Below are 10,169 nucleotides of genomic sequence, written 5' to 3'. Positions count from 1 at the left end.
TTTATTACATATTTTAATTATACTAATAAAGTTTACAAATTTAGATGAACTGTTTTATTTAGGAAAGTGAAAAAATAACTTGGGTAATCTTTTATACTAAATTAAATGGTAAATATTAACAATCCATTTATCGAAAAAGATAGAAAGATTCACATTCACATTTATGTATTTCAAACCAGCATACCCCATTATACAAAAAGACGTTGGGAATAAGATCGCTGCATAAGCGTTTGCTAAACATAAAATACGTTAGGCATAAAGACATTAGGCATAATGGACGTTTGAAAAGATTAGCACATTATGCTCGTCGTTCATAGATCCTAACGTCCATTATGCTAGTCGTCTATTATTCCTATCGCACTTAATGTCTAACGTCCGTATTCCTAAGAGGGCGTCCAAAAATTACGTCACACATGTCACAAGTCACAAACAGGCAAGCTTGCTGAATTGTTGCTCGATAATGGTAATGATAGCTGAACTAGAGTTATGCTCTACAAATTACTGTTTAAATGATTTTATGCAATTCAGTATCATAATTGATATTTTATCTAACTCATTTTGGTATCATAATGGCCATTTTTTCCGAACTGGTTCATTATGCAACTGAAATGAGTTGTATAATAAAAAATAGTTGTATAATTTTCATAATGCAACTCATTTGAGTTGTATTATGAACATTATGCACTCAAATGGGTTGCATTATGAAAAAATCATTGCATAAAATTTTGTATGGAACTCGTTGCAAAACTCGCTTTTTTCAGCACTCTTCGTATTTATCCAACTCGGCAAGCCTCGTTGGATAAATGTACAACTCGTGCTGAAAAAATCAACTTTTTGCAACTCGTCACATAAATAACTATTTCAATTGAAAAAGTAGTCAATATTCGACTTTCCTCACCGGTATTATAAGGTATCAGGTATCAGAAGGCCGGCTCTAGAGGCACGTTATCCTCCATTTGGGACATTTGTTTTATCGCCATACATATAAGCCTATTACATCATTTACCTGAGGGGATGAGAATGGGACAAGGGATGGGAATTAGGAAAGGAAAAGGTGATGTAATAGGAAGGGGTGCCCTAGAAGAGGGAATGAACGCATAAGCGCAACGAGAGCTCATACCCCATACCACAGCGGGTTTAATCAGTGCCCTGAAAAGGACACTGTAAAATGCATAAGCGTAAAGAGTGCCTATAGCTCATTGGAGGTAGCTTGTGATGTCATGCGACTATCAATGTGACATTGAAAGGCGTCATCGAAAGCATCCTCAGTATTCAAGAAATCATCCAAGCATAAACTACGTTTGAGTGAGAGCTTCCTTGAAAACGTATACAACTTTGTGTAAAAGAGTCACGGTGGACTTTCCAAATTGGGAGTTCACATGAATAGGCATGTTAGCCAGACGAACATCACTGAAGTGATGAACGACAATGCGTTTCAATCATTTCAGAAAGAACGAGGTAACCAGATAAATCTGGAACTTATTCCTTCTTCATACAACGCACGTACCCTTTCGGGATAAAACTATAGAGTAATTTCACGCTATGGAAATACTCAATAGAAAACTACAAGAGTTCAAAACATGTTTAAAATATTCAAATCCCTCTGGAGAAAAATAGTACAAAACCCCATTTGCTCCTGGAGATTTGTAAGATGGAGATAAGTAAACAGAGCTTTTTAGTGCCCATTAAATCAATTCTACAATGCTACAATCCTCAGGGCAGAAGCTACACGGAGAAATCAAACTACCTAATTTTTGGGTTGATTTTACTCAAAGCTGAGTATATCGAATAAACTAGTTACCCAAAATTAGGTTGTTTTCCCTCTTTCCCTCACCGATGTTGTCAAAAACAAACAGAGATGCATCTACCCAACGAGGGTCCTTGAGCCCAATAAGCCAATTTTGGGTAAATGCAGGTTTACTCAAATTTGGGTTGAATGAGGGGGGGTCTTGGGTTGAATTTACCTACTCTTAAGTAAATGTTTTTGCTGGAGGTGAAGGCAATTTACCTAGTGTGAGTTTAATCGATTTACTCAAATTTGGCTTATTGGGCCGAACTATGGGGTTGCGTCAAAAGAACTCAATTTTGGGTAGTTTGGCGGTTCCGTGTAGAGATTCGTAGCAATACAAAAGACTGGTTTATCCGAAGATATTTTGAACTTGAACAGATCAGAGTTCTATTCAGGAATGCCTCTTGCGGTCCGCATAGACCGCAGAGGACAAGTTTCCTTCAAAGCAATAGTTATGGTATACCACAATGGAGGGTGTGGTAGTAACAAAACCACAATGAAGCTCTCTTGGAGTAGCAATGGAAGCGAATTATCCATACAATGTGGTTGCAACCAGTTAGTACAGGTTCCCTAGGTTGTTTAGCAGGGACGCCTGAACACGCAAAGTTTGCGAAAGAACACTCTAAAGTGCAAAGATGGTCAAATGGAGACTCCTCATCTGACACATGCCAATCAGTCAACTCATGACAAATTCTGCTCATGCAGAGTTGGGTTAGGTGCAATTCTATGTTAAGTTATCCATAAACTGTACTTCCTAAGTATTCCATCAAACTGAAGCATCTCTAATTAATGTTTGAGCTACTTCAGATGATATAGGATGCATTGTAGCAATACTGCCAAATATCAGCGAATTATCTCCTGAATCGGTTGTTTTGGACTCTCAGGAGTTCCATTCGAAATTTGAGCAAAATTGATTAAGTCTAAGGGGGCGCTCAAAGTGATTGAAGTTTGTATGGGAAAACGAGGCCAAATGTATGCAGAATTTTCAAGTTTTCGATTTCTGCCGCTAGGTGGCGCTGTAAGCGTTTAATGATGAAACCCTTTGGTATTACTGTAGGTGACTATTTTTCAATCAACTTCGTCGAAGACCGCAAAGTGATCCGACGCCTGCGAAAAAAGTTATACCCTAGGCAAAGTGGGGTGAAGTATTGAAATTTCATTGATATTATTCCTTTGCATGTAATGAAAAAACAACCATAATGACTCGCCTCATTTTATCTACGGTATAACTTTTTTACCATGCGTCATATCTCTTTGCGGTCTTCGACAAACTTGTTTGGCATATAGTCACCTGCAATAATACCAAAGGGTTTTATCATTAAACGCTTACAACGCCACCTAGCGGCAAAAATCGAAAACTTAAAATTTCTGCATACATTTGACCTCGTTTTCCCATACAAACTTCAAGCACTTTGAGCGCCCCCTTAGGCATAATCGATTTCGCTCAAATTTTGAACGTAGCTTCTGGGAGTCCAAAACAACCAATTCAGGAGGTAAGACTTGACATTTTCCAAATTTTTTGTTTTTCATATAAGTGTGGGCCACCCTAGTTCACAAGGTAACCTATACAGAAGTTACCCTACGAAGATGAACTTTTTGAAGTATAACCACTTCGACTACTCACGCTTTTTACGCCAAAATTGATCTGAAGTTTCCTAGCCGTAGCCACTACCCAAACTAGACAGGATTACACTCTTCACAATCTCCCTGCCAAGTTAATCAAAGTCTTTATTTAAAAAAAAAAACGGTGTAGCTCTTTAATTTTTTTCTAAGTTGTTGTCTCGTTGTCTCGTGTATGTAATGTTCAGTCTGTGCAGCCTCTGGCTGAAGACGTTGTAGTGTCTTTAAAAAAAAAAGTTCCTGGTGGAGAAATAACTGCAACAACCTCTAAATGATTTTCTAGATTCTTGGAAAAATATCCGATATAGGAAAAATCATTCTGCAAAGAATCAAAAAGCAAATCTCAATAGAAGTCCTGCAGAAATGTGTGATAGAAAAAGGACGCTAAGAAAAGGCTTCGCCACACAGCTTCGGATATTATGCTCCAGGGGCACGTTTTGATTGCCACACAGGTTCTGAAAAGAAAGAGATGTCAAGAGGAAATTCAAAGAACTGCTCCAAAAATGGCTGAAAATTACTTTTTGAGGAAATTCTGGGAAATTCCATAGGAAAAATTCTAATGGATTTCCTAAGTACGTGTTTGCCATAAGAGTCATAAGAGACTAATTTTTTTTCTTCTCAGCTGTAAGAAGAAATTCGGCAAAGTATGGCGAAGCATTGGGATCAGTTCCATATTTGCAGGCAGTGTCATTTATACTCATCAAATGGCTCGGATTTAGCAAGATACTAGACTGCAAGATACTAGGATCTCCAGTTAGCCTAGTGGTTAAGGCTATGAATCACCAATCCGGAGACGGCGGGTTCGATTCCCATTCCGGTCGGGAAAATTTTCTCGACTCCCTGGGCATAGAGTATCATTGTGCTTGCCTCACAATATACAAATTCATGCAATGGCAGGCAAAGGAAGCCTTTCAATTAATAACTGTGGAAGAGCTCAAAGAACACTAAGTTGAAGAGAGGCAGGCCAAGTCCCAGTGGGGACGTAGAGCCAAAAAGAAGAAGAAGAAGAAGACTGCAGCAAGAAAGCTGCATAGCCTTATACTTTTGTCGAGATTGTAATAATAATGACGAAGTCAAAAACTATTCTCATGCCATGGTGTAAATACCTGGTAATGAACAATTACCATCGTTATCCAACCACTGTGTGTCACTCACTACCGATACTGCCGCCACCCACCCCCACGTGTTTCTTCCGTAACGCTGCTGACTAAAATCTGTGGGTATCGTTTGATTGCCCATATCAACTGACTCGCGATGATGACGATCATTTTATCTTGCTTTATTACTGCTGGCTGGCTCTGGCTAGGCGGGAAATGTGGACAAATAACTATAAATCTTTGTTTTTTCAAACTTTATGGTTTGCTATGGTAGGAGAGTGCCCGCCCATAGAAACCTCTGAAATAACATCTAGTGTTTTGCGAAAGCTCTCGAACTATTATTTACACAAGCATGAAACTGGGATGCAAAAGAATAACATTAGACGATATATCACAGAAAATTATTTAAAATGAGCAATCAAGCCTTGTCTGTTTTTAATCAACCATGAGCATAGGCATAGCTAACCGTAGAATTAGTAGATGCTAATTCTTGATCGACTACGTATAACAATAAAAATTGCAAATAGAACCAATAAATAGAGCATACCCTAACCACTCTCAATGCACATATTTTAGAGGCTCAATCTTCCCGAATATCCTACTAGGGTTAAGACAAGAACAATACCGTAATCCGGGGTCAAATTGATCACTTTAAAACAACTTTTGCGGATAACATCAGTGACAATTCAAATATTTCTAAAAGAATTTCTGTAAAACCAGTATCCAGTGGATCTCCATGGAACCATGTGACAGAATTTTGTTCAACAAATTTGAACTTTAAGTTAAATAACTTCAAAAATCAAAAAGTTGGAAATGCCACTTTGGGACGAAATTGATCAGTATACAATTAAGCATCGGTTGGAAAGGAATATATCCCTTTCCGCTTAATTTTGCTCTTCTAAAACCGAATAATGCGTTTAAAATTTTACAACTAGTGAATTTAATACTTATGCAAAATAAAATTTTGAAATTTCCCCTGAAGTTAGGCAATTTCATTTGATATAAGTGATTTCTATCACAACAAATGATTGTTTCATCATAAAACTTTTTAACTATTTAATGTTTTGATTAGTTACATAACTAACCAACCAAGGTTCCACAAAAATGTTAAAACAGAGAATTCACGGGAAGTCTTATTTGCAATCGACTGTTTAGTAGCAATGATTTCGGCAAAATGAGAAATACATTGCAAATTCCTAAAAAATAAGGCAAAACTAACTTTTTTTTAAAAAAATAAATGTCTACTCTCATCTCTATACATCTACGAACCAGATGTCGTAAAAGTTTAAGATCCTTACGACGCTTAAGGCGAAACTGGAAGCAATTCCTCACTTTTTGGTTTTTGATTTTTTTTATTAAAAAACGAAGCAACATTTTCAAAATCGGTTTTCGTGCACATGTAGCATATGGATCAAGGTGTCTCCTGATTTTTTTTCCTAGTGGAAAATGTTTTTCGTTTTTGCGGAAACCATTTTTGACCAAAATTTCACACCAAAATGGTTTCCGCAAAAATGGAAAACATTTTCAACCACAAAAAAAAAAATCAGGGGAAACCTTGATCCATACTCTACATGTGTACGAAAACCGATTTTGAAAATATTGCTACGTTATTTAATTAAAAATCAAAAACCGAAAAAATGAGAAAATGCTTCCAGTTTCGCCTTAAGAGTTCCTAGTATGGAATTACAACGTAGTACCCGAATGATCAATTTCACCCCGCTGATCAATTTGATCCCGGTTTACGGTACCGACCACGTACCTATTTGAAATGTTCGTTACAAATGATAGTAAAACGTTTCTTTTCTGTACAGTTCTGGAAATATTTGCTTGCCTTTTTCGTACAACAAAGTATACTTAGGAAAGACTGAGGGGACTTGATCCCTTTAGGGCATAGGTTCTCAAACTTTCAGGTCACGCGACCCCCTTTTGCCAGCTGATGTAGTTTTCGCGACCCCCCATAGAAATTCCCTCATTTGTTGTCTGTTACAGTAAAATATTTTACTGTCCCTCGCGACCCCCTGGATGAACGCCGGCGACCCCCTGGGGGTCGCGACCCACAGTTTGGGAAACCATGCTTTAGGGTGATTGTATTTGTTTTTCAAACTATGTATTTCTAATAAGCGTCGGATGCTAAGAACCGTTCTTGGTGGTGTGCTGGACAAAAGGGATGGGCGGCGAAGGTTGTATCACGATCTTGCTGCAGTCTACGGCGAACTTAACATCCGGAAGATGGCAAAAGCTGGAAGGATATGAGGGGTAGGATATGTTGTGAGAAAGTCAGACAACTATCCTGCAAAACTGGTATTCGCAAGAGATCTGGATGATACAAATAGACCTGGAAGGAAGCGCGCAAGGTGAGCAGTCCAGGTGCAGAACAATCCGGTAAATGTAGGACAGGGCCGAGGATGAAGGACTACAGCCAGGAACCGAGTGTTGTGGTGAAGAATTATTGATTGAGTGTTATTGTAATTATAATGTAGGTAACGCCGAATAAATGTAATGAATGAAACGCAGCTGCTATCAAGGCAAAACAGGATAATTTACGGCCCATATAGCCGAGGCGGTAAACGCACGGGTATTCAGCATGACCATGCTGAGGGTGACGGGTTCGATTCCCGGTCGGTCCAGGATCTTTTCGTAAAGGAAATTTCCTTGAGTTCCTTGGGCATAGAGTATCTTCGTGCCTGCCACACGATATACGCATGCAAAATGGTCATTGGCAGAGGAAGCTCTCAGTTAATAACTGTGGAAGTGCTCGTAGAACACTAAGCTGAGAAGCAGGCTTTGCCCCAATGAGGACGTTACGCCAAGAAGAAGAAGAAGAGGATAATTTACGACGAATTACATCCCCGCAACTTCGACATCGTGGCGTTGCAGGAACTTTGTTTGACTGGACAGAAAGTGTGGAAATGTGGCTATTGAGCGGCTACCTTCTACCAAAGCTGTGGCACCACCAATGAACTGGGAGAACAGGATTTATAGTGTTTGGCAAGATGTGAAAACGTGTGAACGGGTGGGTGCCGATCAACACAAGGATGTGCATGTCGAGAATTAAGGGCCGTTTCTTCAACTACAGCATCATCAACGTCTACTGCACACATGAAGGGCGACCTGATGACAAGAAAGTAGCGTTCTACGCGCAGTTAAAGTAAACATACGATGGTTGCTCGCTGCGTGACGTGGAAATCGTTGTCGGCGACATGAACGCGCAGGTAGGAAGGGAGGGAATGTACAGACCGGTAATCGGGCGAAACAGCCTGCACGCCGTATCGAATAATAACGGCCAGCGATGCGTAAACTTTGCAGCCTCCCGTGGTATGGTAGACTACGCGCAGCAGTTAGCAGTGGCCCTACCAAAGGAAGAGCAGCTTGGCGCAGCTACACTTGAAGATGACTGGAGGGCATCCGATCCGCCATAGGTAGTACCTCGGCTACAGCACAGGCTTCGCGACTCCGAATCACAGAAACGACTAGTACGACGGCGAATGTGAACAGTTGAAAAACGAGAAGAATGCAGCATGGGCGAGAATGCTACAACACCGTACGAGAGCGAACGAGGCACGTTACAGACAGGTGCGGGACAGGCAGAACTCAGTCTTTCAGATGAAGAAGCGCCAGCAGGAAGAACGAGATCGCGAAGCGATGGAAGAGCTGTACCGCGCTAAGGACACACGAAAGATCTACGAGAAACTGAATCGCTCGCGCAGAGGCTTTGTGCCACAAGCCGACATGCGCCGAGATAATCACGGGAATATTCTCACGAGCGAGCGTGAGGTGGTCGAGAGGTTGCGGCAGCATTACGATAAGCACCTCAATGGCGACGTTGCAAGCACCGAAGGTGAGGTGGTAACAGATCTGGGAGTACGTGCGCGGGACGAAAGATTTCCAGCCCCTAACCTCCAAGAGATTGAAGAGAAGGTTAGCCGGTTGAAAAACAACAAAGCCGCTGGAGCAGATCAACTACTAAGCGAGTTACTAAAACATGTTGGAGAAGCACTGGTTAGAGCACTACGCTGGGTCAATACCAAGATTTGAGAGGAGGAAGTATTAACAGAGAAATGGATGGAAGCTATCGTGTGTCCCATCTATAAAAAAAGGCGACAAGTTGTATTGCGGGAGCGGGAACTATCGCGCGATCACACTACTAAACGCTGCCTGCAAGATACTCTTTCAAATTTTATGCCCACCGATTCCATGAGAGTTCGTGGGGCAATATCAGGCTGGATTAATTGTTGAACGCGCTACAACGGACCAGATGTTCGCCATTCGCCAGGTGTTGCAGAAATGCCACGAATACATCACTTGTTCATCGATTTTAAATCGGCGTATGATACAATCGGTCGAGACCAGCTATGGCAGATTATGCACGAATACGGATTTCCGGATAAACTGATTCGATTGATCAAGGTCTGCTTGATTCCGCTGATGATATTGGTATTATAGTTCGCAAATTTTAGAGGATGGCGGAAACGTACATCCGACTAAAGAGTGAAGCCAGGCGAATCGGATTAGTCATAAATGTGTCGAGGACAAAGTACATTATGGCGAAGAGCTCTAGGGAGAAATTACCGAGCTCGTCACCACGAATTTCTATCGACGGTGATGAAATCGAGGTGGTTGAAGAATTCGTGTACTTGGGCTCACTGGCGACATCAGCAGAGAAATTCAGAGACGCATTGTTGCAGGAAATCGAGCTTACTTTGGACTCCGCAGAACTCTACGATCGAATAAAGTTCGCCGTAACACGAAGTTAACTATCTACAAAACGCTGATTAGACCGGTCATCCTCTATGGGCACGAAACATGGACCCTACGGGCAGAGGACCAACGCGCCCTTGGAGTTTTCGAACGGAAGGTGTTGCGTACCATCTATGGCGGAGTGCAGATGGAAGACGGGACTTGGAGAAGGCGGATGAACCACGAGCTGCATCAGCTGCTGAGAGAACCAACCATCGTCCATACCGCGAAAATCGGGAGGCTACGGTGGGTCACGTCATCAGGATGTCGGATAGCAACCCGACTAAAATGGTTCTCGAGAGTCATCCGACCGGTACAAGAAGACGTGGAGCGCAGCGAGCTAGGTGGGTTGATAAAGTGGGTGGACGATTTGCGAACCCTTCGCAGAGTGCAGAACTGGAGACGAACAGCCATGAACCGAGTAGAATGAAGACGACTCCTATGGGTGTGCGTTAGTTTGATGGCATATTATACCTGTTTTCCCTAAGCGGATTGACGATTCGAAGGCTTCTTAGTTAGGAAGCCCCGTGTTCGTAATAGATGGAAAGAACTGGAATAATTGGATCAGAGGTGGAGTGGAAGAAGTATTTGCAGAGAAAGATGGCTAGATCAGAGAGGCAAACGTGTGAACGTCAGGAATCCAAGAGCAACAGCAAACTTGCCGATGTTGGAAATACAAGATACTAAATCCGGATCCATAGGAAAGCCTGTATCAGAGTTACGGGCTGGAGAGCTGGAAATGTAATTGAAGTTCTCCTGGTGGAAGTTATCCGGAATCAGTTGATTTGGATAATAAATGTCTGGTGCAATCATGAATTTCAAGTTTTTGTAACTCTGTGATTTTAGAGAGTTAGAGCTCGTGCAACACGCTTTATTTTTCAGGATGAGTTCAGCAGGCAGATGATGGAAATAGATAACAATATTTG

The sequence above is a fragment of the Aedes albopictus genome, chromosome 1 (assembly GCF_035046485.1).
Source record: "Aedes albopictus strain Foshan chromosome 1, AalbF5, whole genome shotgun sequence".
Classification (NCBI taxonomy): Eukaryota; Metazoa; Arthropoda; class Insecta; order Diptera; family Culicidae; genus Aedes; species Aedes albopictus.
The sequence above is the reverse complement of the archived record's forward strand: the minus strand, read 5'-3'. Positions refer to the sequence as shown.